Source organism: Canis aureus, chromosome 30 (genome assembly GCF_053574225.1).
Source record: "Canis aureus isolate CA01 chromosome 30, VMU_Caureus_v.1.0, whole genome shotgun sequence".
NCBI lineage: Eukaryota > Metazoa > Chordata > Mammalia > Carnivora > Canidae > Canis > Canis aureus.
The window spans coordinates 32,486,018-32,499,459 of NC_135640.1; positions in this window are offsets into that span (position 1 = coordinate 32,486,018).

A 13,442-nucleotide genomic window follows, 5' to 3' on the forward strand; every position below is an offset into this window, starting at 1 on the left:
CTCAGTACATCATCTCACATATTTCCACTACTAGACTCACATAATCTGGCCGGGCCCAAATTGCAGAGAGTTTCCTCAAAGTCAGAAGTATGCCTTTTACCTAAAACATTATTTTCATTGATTCTGTTAGCAAAGAAAACCACCATTCAGTGCCACTCAAGATGATCAGACTCTGGAAAGATTGCAGAGCTGGCAACGTTGGCCAATCTGTTATAGACATTCAAGACCTCCATCTGGTATTGCCATGCTTCATCCTTTACTTCCTCCCAAGCCCACCTACCACACCCACGATTCTATTGGTTTTCTCCATCCTCTTCATAAAACTCACTTCTCTCTTCATTTTTAGCCTTCCACCTAAATCTCTAGAGAACTATCTTATGAATAGTCAAGAAAAGCTCATATAATGTTTCCTTTGCTGATGACCCATCGAGTTGCCCATATTTCTTCCCTCACTCAAACTTGAGAAGACCTGAATTCCAAAGTCTTTGCTTTAGAAGGAATACCTACCATCAACAAAAACTTGTCCATGGTCTTTGATGACCATCTGGAAGGTTCTTTAATTTTCCCAAGATCTATTGCAGATAAGCACATTCTTTGTATAGGGAAGACACGCTTCATACAATCTCAACTGGAAAAGTGCAATTGGGTAACAAAATGGTTGGCTACTCTATTCAGGGTCTCTCCATGGACTGCTATTACACTTTGGGCTGGATAATTATTTGTCATGGGTAGCTGTCTTGTCCATTGTAGAATGTTCATTAGTATTGGTGGCCTCTACTCACTAGATGCCAATAGTACTCTACACTGAGTTGGACAACTAAAAATGCCTCCAGACATTGCCAAATGTCCCCTGGGGCACAAAACTGTGCCCTCAGTTGGGAACTCATGCTCTTTTTCCATTTAGTACTCTCACTGAGAGCTCAGATAGCAAATCAGAGGAGGAAAAAGCTACCCAAGGCTTTTGATTTGAATCTTTCATTATGCTAAACTTCTTTCTTCTTTAGAAGTTCCATTAGTGACAGACTTTGCCCTTGAACTATGAGAAATGAGAAGATTGAAAGATTGACTTTGCTTAGATACTCTGGAACACTTTTTGGAGCCAAGAAAGGTAGATCCGAAAATGTAAGGAGCTTGATTTGTTTGGTTTCCTACATGGAACCGTTTAAAATTTAGAGACTGCCCACAATGATGTGACTCACCAAGGAGAGACTGAATTTAGTGAAACGTCAGTAAGAAAAGTTCACGGAAAAAAAAAAGTTCACGGGACTCCTGGGTGGCTCAGCGGTTGAGCGTCTGCCTTTGGCTCAGGTCATGATCCCAGAGTCCCTGGATCGAGTCCTGCATGGGGCTCCCCATAGGGAGCCTGCTTCTCCCTCTGCCTATGTCTCTGCCTCTCTCTCTCTCTCTCTCTCTGTCTCACATGAATAAATAAATAAAATTAAATTGAAAAAAAGAAAAGTTCACATTGATTAGGTTCTAACCATGCGCTAGGCATCATTCAGGTGCACTGATTCAAGGACTATTTGTACACCTATTTTACTCATGAGGAAACAGAAGCCCAGAGATCATATAGTCAGTGAGATGCAGAGGTGGAATTTCAGATCCCAGGCTTATAGAAATGATGCTCTATTGGCATGTTAAGAAGTCCACATATTCCTGCTAAATTTTCTGTTCTGCAGAAAATACTGATTAAGTTGACTTTTCACTTTGGCATAATTTTATTTTTTTAAAGATTATTTATTTATTTATTTGAGAGAGAAAGAGAGAACAGAGGGAGAGGGAGAAGCAGACTCCCCAATGAGCAGAAAGACCAATGCAGGTCTCCATTCCAGGACTCTGAGATCATGACCTGAGCCAAAGGCAGATGCTTAACCGACTGAGCCACCAAGTCGCCCCTGGAATAATTTTAGATGCACAGAAAAGCTGCCATGATGGTGCAGAGAGTTCCTATCTGCCCTTCACTCCACTTCCTTGGACATTAATGTCTTACATTCCCTTGGAGCATTCGGCATAACTAAGAAATTAACGCTGTTACACTGATTTTAACTGAGCCACAGATTCTGTTGGAGTTTCATCTGTTTTTCCACTAATGCCCTTTGTCTCTTCCAAAGAGTAGAGGGCATCCAACTGAGGATACCACATCGCACTTAGTTGATGATTATTTTTAATAGTATCGACCACAGACTTGCTCAAAGCAGTTATAGGCACTGCTCCCATGGAACACATTATACAAAAATTCCACTGTTGTGAAAGGTGGACGCTGAGAAAGCTAATCACCACTGGATTAATATTTGGTGGAAGGAGATTCATGAGATTAGGGGGGAAATCAGATGAGCACGGTACACTGGGAGGAAGTATTAAAATCCCTGAGAGTGGAAAAGGCCTGACACATCCTAAGGGACACATAATTAAAGCACAGCAGATGACAGCTCCCCTGAAAAAGGATACAAAGAGAAAGCAGTGCCACAAAGGCTGCTCGGAGCAGGGATGGATCCATTTTACCAAGTGACAAGAGACCCACCTTAAAATCTCCTTAGGAGGATGTACTCTATTTTGCACTGTGACCTATGCTATGGAGTTACTGAGAGTTCAAGGGAGAAGTGAGAATGAAAACAGTGAAGGAGTCTCTGCAGAGGCGCATCTGTGCAGATTGAAGAGTCGTGCCTCATGCTATTTCAGAGCTGCCAACAAACTGAAAAAGCCTCACTTCTGAATTGGAGAGAGCTCAGTTGCTTTTAATCCGCACCATAAACATCCAGAATGCACCTTATCAGAGTCAATGGATAGAAAACTTTTACTTAAACCTAACTCAATCACTTGAAAATTCAGCACAGTTCTTTACAAAGCAAGGGTCAGAGGCACGTAGAGTCCGAAACATGCGAGGTGACATACAGCATATTTCTCTCTCTAAAATTTCTCAGGCAGGCATTTCTCCTGCCCCATAATATCAACGTAATAACTGGTGCTTACTGTGATTTTTTTTAAAAGGACAATAAAACAATAACAAGGGAGAAGACAGAGATGAGGAGACTGGAAAACAAGGAAACATGATACAGTAGGAGCAGGCGTTCTCCATCTGGCATATGGCACTACTCCCCCCCCACACACACCCCCAACTCCATCCCCGCCTTTCTCCATATGTATGTTCCTAATTTAGAGTGTTAATTCCTTTCCTTTTTTTTTTTTTCCCTGGGATGGGTGTATATAATTAACAATGGGTAAGAAAAGCATGACTGTTACCCAGGAGAGTGGATCTTGCAGAGTCTTTTCCAAATCAAAGCCAAAAGGTTCCCAAAACACCTACAATTTGAGAAATCTAGTGAGTCACGGAATGAACCTCACCCTGACCTTCAGGCTAGTGAAATCACAAGGAAGAGAGGCACAGGAGATTTGCATGAAGGTGACTAAAATTAATAAAGTCTCCCATGACCCCTGGAATGGGTGGAAGCGCAGATGCTAACTTAGCTGCACTGACACAAACCAAGTGATGATTAGCTGTCCTACAACGGCTGGCTGACCCGGCCACCACCAGCTCCGAGCAGCCCAACTTAAGTCAGCAATCACAGTGTTGGGGCAGGAGGCAGACAAGGGTCCCCCTCAAAGGTTCGTGCCCTTCTGGGAAGGTCAGCTCAAGAGACAGCAGGGTGCATGATGACACCAAATAATGCTGTTCTACACACATGAGCCAACTGATGTGTTACGGATGTTCTGGGAGACGGAAAGAGAAAGAACAGGCCAGGAGTCCAGAAGGTGAGGGAGATGTCGGGAAGGGTGGGAATGTGAACTAGCCTGCAAGTTAGATTTGAGCATGGAATTGGGGGATGGTATGAGTGCACTCTTGGGTTTGCTCTGCTCACAGATCTCTGGCATCTTTGTGACTATAAAAAGAGCAAAGTCAACTCATGGTACAGAGTAGGACCTGCACCCTACTGTCATCCCTTGCAAACCTGGCTGTGCATCAAAACTATCTTGGTGGTTGGTTGGTTGGCTCTTGACATCCATACTAGGGCCTGACCCCCACCTAACAAGTTGGCATGTCCAGGGGCTGGTTTCCAGGAATGTGTATGTTTGTGATCGCCAGGTGATTCTGATCTAGTGGGTTACTCCAGTGACCCCATCCCAAAGACGAAGAAACTGAGGCCCAGGACAGGACACGTTTTGCCCTTGGGCACATATTGTGGATTCATTTAGCAGGTGCATTTCCAGTGGTTCTTCCAACCCTTTTTCACCGGTGGTGCACTCTGAAACCCCACTGCAGTGGCAAGCAGGTGTGACCCTAATACCTCTCCTTGGCTGGGTCCTGTCTCCTTCACTGTATCCTGGGGGATGTAAGGATGCAATGAGGCTTCCTTGCCTTGTGAGTCACTTCATTGATAACAACCTATTCATCTAAAGGGGAAAGCAACAGCTTCTGTTCTACCACTGGAACTGGACCATTTGTCCTTAGTGAAGCAGAGAATGGTAAAACAAAACATCAATTTTTTTTGATACAATATGACAGTTTCTGCTTTTAGAGTATTTCATCCATTTGTATATAATATAATGTCTTTGTTTTTTATTTTTAAGTGAGATACATGATTAATTAATTTTATTTTTTTTTTTAATTGAGTTCAATTTGCCAACATATAGCCTAACACCCAGTGCTCATCCCGCCAAGTGCCCCCCTCAGTGCCCACCACCCATTTGCTGATGTTAGAGTTTTGCCTTTTCCTGTATCGCGTTTGGCCTCAGCCTCAGAGGACACTGCAGACACACTGTCTCTGAGTAAGTGAGGGGTGCTTTCTTGCTACTTAGCCCAAACCTCATTCCTTCTAGGCTGCCATCCTAGGGGTCCCTTGCAAATGCTTTTAGGCTCTATTCCTATTTTTGGAAAGGACACATATAAACATGCAAATCCTGCTCTATTTCAGTCCAAACAGCCAAACAGTCTCATGTTCCAGATGTTCTAGTGCCTCTCCCTGCTTTTCTCATAATGCCCGATCTCCAGAGTTCTTTCCAGATGCTTTTGGATCCCCAAGCCAGGCCACTGTTGATTTCTGCTCTCCCTGCAACACTTCCTCCCAAGAGGTTTTGCAGCTCCTGCTAGCCCCGCCCGAACCTGTTACCCAACCTCCTTCCTCATCAGGCACCCCTACAGGCAGCCTTCAGATCGACCTTCGGCTGCTTTTAAACAGTGCTGGCCTTCTCACCAGCCAGCTCACCCTCATCTCGGTTCCTCTCCAGGCCGTCCCACCTGATCCATTTCCAAAGAGTTGCTTGCCTTTCATTCCAAAGGTGAATCCTCCCAGATGAGGGTCCTCTGGTCACCTGGCCCTGTGTTCTCCCCTCTCTCTGTCCCTGCCCATTGCCCTGACACCCCATAAGATTTGCTTGGACAAAGATCTCTGGTGAGAGACTGAGGCCACTGGTGTAAGTGAGGTTTAGAAATCACACACATTTATCTCCTTTATCCTTCCTCCTCCTCGTTCATATGGAAAACCCATTCCATCACTCATTCACTCATCAAATATTTATGACTCATTTTTTTAAAAAGACTTCTTGCTTTATTTGAAAGAAAGCCTGCATGTGCAGGAGCAGCGGGAGGAGCAGACGGGGAGAATCTCAAGCAGACTGCCCACTCAGTGCTGAGCTAGTGGGGGGCTCGATCTCACCACCCTGAGATCATGACCTGAGCCGAAATTGAGTCAGACACTTAACCCACTGAACCACCCAGGCATCCCTGAAGCATCTCTCATACGCACCGAACTAAGCCCTGGGCTAGCTGCAAGTTCGTGAATTTTAAGGTTCAGTATGACATGATTAGGAGATGATTTGGAAATCAAGTTCAGAGTTGCCTGAAAAAACAAATCAAAGAATCCAAGTGACCAACAGATCCTTTTTTTTTTTTTTTTAATAGCCAATGATTAGGAGACAATAAAATCATGTCACAAACTTTGGGGCCCAGGGAATTGGCTTGGTCATAAACAAGGTCCCACTCTTTTAAGGATATTAATTAGTGCTGGGTTTTTCCTCTCCTTTGGGAGAGGCCTGCAGGGTCACGGGGACAAGTATAAAAACCCAACAGATGTGGAAAAGTTCTAGCGATCTGTTGTACAATATGAATAGAGTTAACACACCTGAACTCTATACTGAAACGTGGTTAAGAGAGTAAAATTTGTGTTTTTTACCACAATTTTAAAAAAACATGTGACAGGTTTCTTCCAACAGCCCTCCCCTGCAATTTTCCCATGGACATTGGCTCGTGGGTGGAGCCAAGAAGGGGTCATTTCCCAGCATAAAGGAACCCACAAAGAGTGGGGGTGGGCAGGGGTCCAAGGCAGGGGAGCAGGGACCTTGAGGCAGACTCATCTGTGTGCATGTCATAGGGACACAGCCAACAAGAGCCAGACAAGCCACAAGCCACCCCACCCGCTCAGCCCAGCAAGAGTCGGTTGCAGCCAGGGCTCTCAACATCTGGATGAATACTAATCAAGACTTTGATTTAAAAAAAAAAAAAAAAGACTTTGATTTTGTGCATCGTAGTGCAGAAGGCAGGACTTCTCCGTCTTTGCTTCTTTTCCCCCAAATTCTGATTGGTCCGTCAAAGGTGTAGTTCTTATGAGGATCAAGTTCTCTGAACTGATAGAATCTGGAGTGGAAAGAAAAAGCCTGTCACACCTGGAGAAAGAAAAGTACACAGACATCTCCGTGGGCAGTTTTGCAGTACTCTTCACATTCAACTGATGAGGATGAGCAAAATTAATTGGGGCTTCATTTTCCATTTCTTCTCAGCAGACGACCTTCTGTGGGCTCATGGGCTGTATAAAAAATTAGGACTTAATATCTCCTCTTGTCTCCTACTTCTCTTTTCCTTTCTTCTTCTTTTTTTAAAGATTTTATTTATTCATTCATTCATTCATTCATTCATTCATTCATGAGAGATACAGAGAGAGGCAGAGACATAGGCAGAGGGAGAAGCAGGCTCCCTGTGGGGAGCCCGATGCAGGACTCGATTCCGGGACCCTGGGATCATGACCTGAGCCAAAGGGAGATGCTCAACCACTAAGCCACCCGGACATCCTTCTTTTCTCCTTCGTCTTATTGGAGACCAAAAAATGGCTCTTGCCAGAACCAGTTTCATGGGTGTGCCACGCATGTCATCAGTCCCACGGGGCCTGGGCTCAGAAGAGTCCCCCACTTGGTTTAAGGCTCTGCTGTCACTGTCTGGAAATCCTTAATGATTTTTTTTCTAGGGATCCCTGGGTGGCGCAGCGGTTTGGCGCCTGCCTTTGGCCCAGGGCGCGATCCTGGAGACCCGGGATCGAATCCCACGTCAGGCTCCCGGTGCATGGAGCCTGCTTCTCCCTCTGCCTGTGTCTCTGCCTCTCTCTCTCTCTCTGTGACTATCATAAATAAATAAAAATTTAAAAAAATGATTTTTTTTCTATTTGACAGAGAGCAAGGGAGCATAAGCAGGAGTAGGGACAGAGGGACAGGGAGAAGCAGGCTCCCCACTAAGCAGGGAGCCTGATGTGGAGCTCCATCCCAGGACCCCGGGATCATGACCTGAGCCGAAGGCAGATGCTTAACTGACTGAGCCACCCAGGTGCCCTGAAATCCTTAATGATTTTTAAACAAAGGGGCCCCCTGTTTTCATTTTGCACCAGGACTGGCAAATTAGGTAGCCAGTCCTGCTCTTGGTAACAAAAGACACTTTGAGGTGGGTTTCAAGTTTTCCATATTCTAGCCATGTGACCTTTCAAACTGTTCCCACTTCCCCAGCCTGGTTCCTTCCTGGTCCTGACAGTGGAAGGCCTATGTCTCTGCCTCTCTCTGTGTGTCTCACGTGAATAAAAAAATAAAATCTTTAAAAAGAGAGAGAGAAAGAAATAAAGTAGCAGCGTGAGTCTTAAATAGGATACAGTACTTCTGTTTGATGTGCTAAAATGATTCAGCTTTGAAGGAAACGAATTTCCCCCACGAGTCCCATCTATAGCAAAGGAAGAGAAGGGAGGACTCACCTAAGAAAAACATAATTCAACCCTTAAAACTCTGAAAGATTGTGGCTTCCAGGTAGTCTATGCAACCATTTCTTTTAATGTTGCGCAAAGAATAGATACTGCACCCCTAAGACCCTAACTCATTCATGCAATGCGACCGGAGAGCCAATGCTGAACACCGTCCTCAACCAGCCAACGTTTAACAGGAGGCTTCTCTCACCCCCACACTCCAAGCCCCATGCCCCTTGTGGGCTTCAAAATACTTTTGTGAAAATAGCATTTGCTCTTGATTTTTTTTTCAAGGGTAGGAGTGTGGCATCTAAATCAATTTTAATATATTTCGAATATATTCATTATCATGCACTAAAAGTGAATTCCCATTTTGTGGATCTCCCGAGGAGAGTGACAGGGCCTCGTTTGTGACAGCCCCGGGCATAAGCAATCATTGTGTCGCTTAATTAGCTATTCCCCATGCTAGTGTGAGGGACATATGTCTATTCACTGTAACAAACACCAAGAGCGGCCGGGCGCTTTCATGCTCCTGCTCCATGCAGATAAAAGCAGCACAAGTGCAAGCTCTCCCAAGGACCTGCGGCCCCAGCCGGCCCCAGCACGATCAGCTTGCATTCACCGATTGGTTCCAGTTTATTAACAGCCTATGAACTTCTCATCAGCTCCTGGACCGGTCAGGACCGTCACCTGCAACCGCCAGCCTAGAGCTGGCTTTCTCTTCGGGGAACAGGGAGGAGCCTGGGTCTGGGTCCGCTGGGCCGGATGCACCCTCATTGGGAGCACAAAGAACAATGTATCTGGGGAGTCACAAACTTCAGCAGTGGAAAAGCAGATGATCTTCTGGGCAGATCTAGACAGTTCCCCACCGGGTTCAAGCAATTTTCGGCTGCATGAGACTTGGGCAATTTTAAAGTCAACTTAAATTCTTATCATTTCCATTTTTAAATATAACTTTGAATTCATGAAAGAGGGAGGCAGGACCAAATGGGGGGGAGACCTTCCCTTTGGAAACAGCAAGAAATGAAAACTGGGTCCCCAGTGCTCTGTACCCCCTATACTCCGCCTTCGCCTCAGGAGTCTGGGCCTCTACCGCCGTCTTAGAACCAAGTCTGATACCTTTTAGCTGACCATTTCACCCTGTGTATTAGTGTGCTAGGGCTGCCATAACAAAGCACCACAAAGTGGGGAGCTTCACAGTCCTGGAGGCCAGAAGTCTGAGATGATGGTGTCGGCAGGGTTGGTGCCCTCTGAGGGCTGCGGGGGAGAGTCTGTCTGTTCCAGATCTCTCCCTTAGCCTGGTGGATGGTTGGCTTCCTCCTGTGTCTTCACTTTGTCTGCCCTTCATGTGTGTCTCTGAGTCCAACTCCCCATTTTGGTAAGGACACAGTCACAGTGCATTAGAGCCCGTCACAATGACCCCCTTTTCATTTGCCTACATCTGTAAAGACACAATCTCCAAATAAGGTCATAGTCTGAGGGAGTGGGGGTTAGGACTTCAACATATCATTTTTGGTGGGACACAGTTCAATTCATAACACATTGTTTAAGGGATAATAAGAAGCACCATTTACTCTAACCTTTCCACCCCCACCCCGGGACTGACATGATATTGGAGTTCGTGGACAGGGTGAAAATATGAAACTCTCTGATTTCCCATCAGCTGCCAAAGAGCAGAGCCATCTTGTAGGTGCCCCCCCCCCCGCAAGTATCACAATGACCTCTAAGATACTGTGAAATAATTCAATTTCACTTGGAGAGGGGCATGCTCTGTTTTTCATCTCCTACTATTTTACACAGGGTCTAATCTGGTGGAACCCAGAGTCTTCAAACATATGCCAATTCTATTCCAAAGAGTCAGAACTTGACCCTCCTAAGGGGAGAGCTGAACCCCTTTGAGCATGGACCCAACAAGTGTGATGGCCTGGGGCACCCACCTAGCAACTGGCAGACCAAAGTCTGGAATCCAGGGCCCCAGGGGCCAACCCAGTACTCTAACAAGGTGGTGTTGGAGAGGCGGCACGCAACTTCTAGGATGGCTCTCTGAGCAGTAAGACAGCTCCAGGCTGGCTTGTGAGGGTCACTCCTCAGTTCAGCCCCATGGAGGCTGGAGAGCTCCTACACATCCCTGGCAGGTTTCCTTCCCTCTTTTAGAAGAGGTTGTAGGAAATCCAGGAATCTCCAGTCTGGAGCTCTGAAGAAACGCATATTATCAGCCAGCATCTGGACAATGCTTCTAGTAACTGGACAGCTTTGGAATGAAGGCACCCAGGAGAGGTCCACTGTCAGCCAAGGGTTGATACTCTGATTCCAACTTAGCAGTAAGAATAAGCGCTTGGATCCTAGAATCAGGCAGATGGCAGTCCGAATCCCAGCACCACCACCTGCCAGTTGTATACCTGGCACCCGCTACTTATATCCTGACTTCTAGAAAATTCCTACCTCTCTCCTAGGTGCCATATGGATGAGCACCCATAATGCATATGCATTCCTTCATAAATAGCCAACACAGAATTGACCTTAAGAAGGGTCATTTTTATTAAGTATTCTTCCTAGGTGAATCCATGGATGGGAAGTCTGTTGCATGGTGAACGCATGAAGAAGTGGTTTTTAAACACATGAAAACAAACCAAAACTTGATTTTCATTTCATCTAAAGTTATTTCAGAGAATGAATAAACCATAAAGTAGCCATCAAGAGAGGCGTGTGGAGGATATGTTTTCTTTCTCCCAGACACCACCTTACTCTACTCCCACAGGTCATAAACTGTCAGAATCTACCAACGACAACAATTCGAGAATGTTGGTGACTCCAATGAGCTTCCTGTCTTGGATACGTCAGCCTTGGAAAGCCACTCTCCTAGGACAAAAGAAAATAGATGGACTGCCAATACATGTACTAATTTCTATTGAGAAGTTTCTGGTGAATTAAATAATTATCCTAGAAGAAACCCCCAGTGGGTAATGAGGATTCGGTTTCCATTTTTGAGAACATGAATCTTTCTGAATGCTCTGTCACCGTTCCTCATCATTGTTACATTTGTCTCCATGAAGTCAGCAGGTCAGGTCACCATCGCTCCAGTATGCAGTGGAAAAAAATCAAGGCTCATGGGGTCAAGAGATTCCCAGAGTCACATGGCAGAGCCAAGAGCAGGACAGGAGCCTCAGCCACTGCATTGGACCCATCCTCTCTACTGTTCCAGACTGTTCCAGAGTGTTCTACACTGTTCTACTCTGTTCTCTACTCTTCCACACAGTTAGTTCTACACTATTCTACGCTGCCTTATCTGCGCCTTGGGGCCCAAAGCAGGGATACTGGAAAAATTGTGCCATTCAGTTTCAGGTATATTCCAAATGTCTAAGAAATTTGTAAAGCCATTTTGCCTTTACTGTTAATAAGAGTGATTGTCTTCTGGCCATGTTTAGCCTTAGTAATGGCTACAAGTCTCTCAGACACAAGAAAGGAAGCGAAGCAGCTCCCCATGTATCCTTACTTCAGGGTTATCTGAAGGGCCTCCATCCATCTACTTCCCAACTGATAGCTTCCCAAATCTTTATTTCTTTATTTGTCTCAAATATCCATAGAACTGAAATGCAAATATTTGTAGGAAAAAGAAATACAAGGAGCCTCCTTAGTCATCACCTCTGTGTGAATGAATTTATTAGAGATCCATCAAAGAGAAAGATCCGTAAGGGATCACAGGGCAGGGATCACTTCATACATAGGGAAACTGAGGCCCAGAGGGGTCCCTGGCAAGACATTGCTGGAGACAGTCTCATCACTTTGAGTTTGATGCTGTTTCCAGAAAACAAGGTCCCTCCCTGGGCATCTTTCTAGGAAAGGGGTGGGGGACCTCATGGCAGTGGGCCCCAGCTATGGCCTGGGATGTGGAAGATACTGTTAAAAAAAAAAATCAAGTCCTGCTGGTGAGTCAGGCTGGCTGGGGACAAATCTCTTCTCTGAGACTCAGTTTCCCCACTTGAGGAAGGAAGAATAAAAATACCGCCACCAACCTCATGGGGTTATTAAATGAAATGGGGCCACTTGGGTAAAAGGCTTAGAACAGGGCCTGGTTGGGTCTAACTGCTCAGCTAACATGTTCACTCGTGCCCCCCACCCACCCACATGCCCCATGACTTCTATCTTTCTAGCAACCGAAGTTGGCATTTAGGTTAAATCACCACTCGCAGATACACTGGTTTCCCTGAAATATTCCGTAGCAAAGTGAGGGAGATTTTGTTCTCTCGATGGGTCACTCTCTATCCATTCATGTCTGGGCAGAGGCTGCCATGACCCTTGGTGGTCCTGGCCATTCCACAGGTCTGGCCCTGTGCCTCTAGGGGAATCAGTGGTGCTGCTGGCTCTGAGAAGGTGGACTGTCCCATAGGCAATCAGCAGCCAGAGATGTCCCTGAAAATGGGGCAGTCCTTGGCCTCGTGATGGTCACAAAGAGCAGCCCGCAGCTGCCTCCAGCCCTCTGCACGCAAACACACCCCCAGAACAGCATGAGGTGCAGCCTCCACCCCTTCCCTTTTCTGGATTTTGGTAGAGGCCCCTGGGCTTGATGAGCCTTCTGGCAATTCCCTTCCTGCATGTGTGGAGTTAGCCCATGGAAAGAATCTGTCTTCTTGGAATGGCCACCTCTCCCTTCATTTTCTTCCTCCCTTTCAGGTGACCAACTGCCACATGACTCAAGTCTGTGAGTCCCAGCTCTGCCCCTGACTTGGTCAGATTCTAGCGGAGTGAGTGAGAAAGGCAGATGCAAAAAGTGTTAATTCATATGACCTTAATTTTGTGGAATGAGCAATGGCCCCACAGATCCCCCGCAAGTAAGGTTCCATGGCATTGATGTAAGATCATGCACGGAAGCACATCTAGAGCCTAGACTGTTGGGTACAAGACAGAGCAGACTAAACAGCGATACACATGGGGTGACAGACAAAATCGAGTTAGAGCTGTGTGTGCCGTGTTGCAAGGGGGACCGAGAAATGGCCACGTGAAACATGCAAGGTGTAGGCCAAGCTGATTGTTCCAGGTACAGCATGATCTTAGCTCCGTTAAAACAGAGACACAGACTAGAACTCCGAGCCCCATAGCCATCTTCTCTGAGGACCCTCGCTGCCCCTCCCCCCAGGCTGAACTGGCACCCCCAGCCCCCCAGCTAGCCATCTGTCCCATGAGCATGTCTGCTTCCCCTCCCCTGCCACCTCGTCCCTCTATGTACACTTAGAGCCATGGGCTGGCCCATGAGGGGCAGGCCCTCCACACATGCTTGGTGAGGGAGGGACTGGCCTTGGGGTCAAGCCGTGGGTGGCAAAGACCTGGGGAACAGGTGGTCCTCACAGGGATAGGCAGCTGGGCAGCAAGAGCAAAGCCTTGCCCTCCCTCGGCTCATGACCCAGAGAGGCTGGGAGCAAGAGTGGAGACCACATCATCCTCTGCTCACACGTTTGC